This window comes from Octopus bimaculoides, chromosome 9, assembly GCF_046866305.1.
Source record: "Octopus bimaculoides isolate indiv1 chromosome 9, ASM4686630v1, whole genome shotgun sequence".
Taxonomy (NCBI): Eukaryota; Metazoa; Mollusca; class Cephalopoda; order Octopoda; family Octopodidae; genus Octopus; species Octopus bimaculoides.
Genome location: NC_142936.1, coordinates 55,203,810 through 55,206,309, shown reverse-complemented (window position 1 = coordinate 55,206,309; position 2,500 = coordinate 55,203,810). Strand labels below are relative to the sequence as shown.

At 32.3% G+C, this 2,500-nt stretch overlaps 1 protein-coding gene across 2 annotated transcripts in view; it reads left to right on the top strand.

The window, feature by feature from the left end:
* LOC106868077 (pituitary homeobox x) overlaps positions 1-2,500 on the top strand; it is a 306,107-nt gene that overhangs the window by 203 nt on the left and 303,404 nt on the right. Inside the window, exons 1-2 of one of the 2 annotated variants that reach the window (XM_052970686.2) lie at positions 1-367; positions 1,857-2,500. The exon at positions 1-367 is cut by the window's left edge and continues 203 nt beyond it; the exon at positions 1,857-2,500 is cut by the window's right edge and continues 978 nt beyond it. The gene's annotated coding sequence lies outside the window, so the exon portion shown is untranslated. Of the gene's footprint in view, positions 368-532 lie in introns of those variants that run through there. The other variant, XM_052970687.2, reaches the window with a different exon arrangement.

Genomic DNA, 2,500 nt, shown 5'->3' with positions numbered 1-2,500 from the left:
CGCCGTCATCATCATCATCCTCATCATCGTCATCATTACCGTCGTCATCGCCAGCCACATTAATATTAATATTAAACCAGCCGATACCACGAGCATCGCCGCCGCATCCGCTACCGCCGCCGCCGCAAACCGCCAAATATATATATATATATAGATATATATATATATATATCGTCGTCGTCGTAATCATCATCATCGTCATCTTCACTGGTTTACTACCAACGAGAGAACAGAACCAAACAAAACATATACCAATGATGAAAGCAAAACAATTTACAGCAACTAAACTACCAGAAACGAGAACATAATTAATTTGACACAAACTGCAACACAAACAAAAACTATTAATACAGATTTATCTGATGATGTAAATATATAAATATATATATATATATATATATATATATGATATACATAATAATCATAATAATAATATAGATTTTACAATACAAAATTATGCTATGTAATATATAACATATAATACAATATAACATAATATATAATATTTTACTGTCGATAGAAGAAACATTAGTTATCCTTATTATTATTATTATTATTATTATTATTATTATTATTATTATTATTATTACTATTATTATTATTATTGTAACGTAATTGGCAGACATCGTTTAGTATAGACTTGCTTCAAGTTGGTTTTTCTTTGTATGAGTGTGTAGGTGAGCGTGTGTGTGTGTGTGGTGTGTGTGTGTGTTTGGTGTTTGTTATTGTCGTTGGTCTTGTTGTTTTCTTTTTTTGCTGTTGTTACTGTTGTTGTTGTTATTGGTGGTATTTCATTTTATTTACCGCTTCCTTTGTTTAGGATTAGATTAGCGTATGTCGTCCACGATAATCGACAAATGACGTGGTCGGTGACTCCTTAAAAGTCGAACACGCCTAGCACAGTTACACTTTCTTGTATATGTATATATAATATATCATATGATACAATATAGTATATCATACATATACATACATAAATCCATACATATATGCATACATATATAAGGTATCACTGTGAAATAACGATCCTGTTACTGTTACGATTATAGATATATCACACGGGTGTTTTACACCTGCACTGATATCAATCACACAGCACAAGTCCCCCTCCCCTCTTGGCATACACATAGATTACGATAGCTTGCAAAAAGACATAAACAAAACAAAAAACCCGTTTCCACACTCACACCACGGAGACAAACAGACAGACACACTGGCACGCAGACATACTGACGTATAGACAGACAGAAACATAGTGTGATCAGTTAGTTTCACTCACACCCACACTCTGGTATAAGACTCATTTTCAGTTTTTTACGGAACACAAACGTACGCACGCACAGAAAAATGCAGTCACTGACGTGTATATTTAAATAAGCATTCTAAAGCGCGCGTACACACACATACACACACACACACATATACACACACACATACACATACACACGTACAAATACACATACACACATTAATATACTTATTTATATATATATAAATATATATATATATATACGTACGTGTGTAGGAGTGTTTGCGTGTGTGTGTACTTACATACATGCGTGCATATATATACCTAGGCATACATATATACATGTACATGTGGCTGCTAAAACTAGAACAAACGCGAATAGAACACAGTATTATATAAAAAAAAAAAAAAAAAAACAGCGGATTTAATGCATGCAAAAAATCGTTTAATTATTCTAATTTAAACATGGATTTAAATCACCAAAATTAATTAATTCATTGAATTATACCATTACTACTATTATTATTATTATTATTATTATTATTATTATTATTATTATTATTATTAGCATTCTTATCGCTATTCCCGTTCTCATCTTCATCATTAGCGACGCTATCCTCGTAATTCTCTCCAAAAATGAAAGAAGAAGAACAGTAAGAAAGAAGCACGAGATAGAAAGAGGAGAAGGAGGAGAAGAAACGAAAGGAAGGAAAAGATAAACAGAAAGAGTAAAAGAAAAGGAAAGAAAAGAAAAACGGAAGGAAAAGAAGGAAAAAAATCAACCAGAAGCCGAAGATTTCTGTTAAATTGGAGTTACCGTTAAATCGTGACAACTGCTACATGGTGTGCCGTTCTCCCTGTATCTGGTACATGTAGCAATCTTTTATTTGTTTTTCTGTGGAAATTATACAAAAAAGAAAGAAAAAAAAAGAGAGAGCGAGAGAGAAAGAAAAACGAAAAATATCTCTATTACAACAACAACAACAACAACAAACACCACACAACATTCAACAACAGAGGAAATCGAGAGAATCTTCCATGTGTGTATGTGTGTATGGAAGTGTGAGGGAAGCGAGTGTGAGGGTAAGAACGAAGGAAGAATAGGTTTTGAAAAAGAAAGAGAAAGAGAGAAGAGAGAGAGAGAGAGAGAAAGAGAGAAAGAGACAGACAGACGAAGATAGTTTTAAAGCAAAAATTATATACCTATATAAACATATAAAGATAGATATATTATTTAAATATATATATATA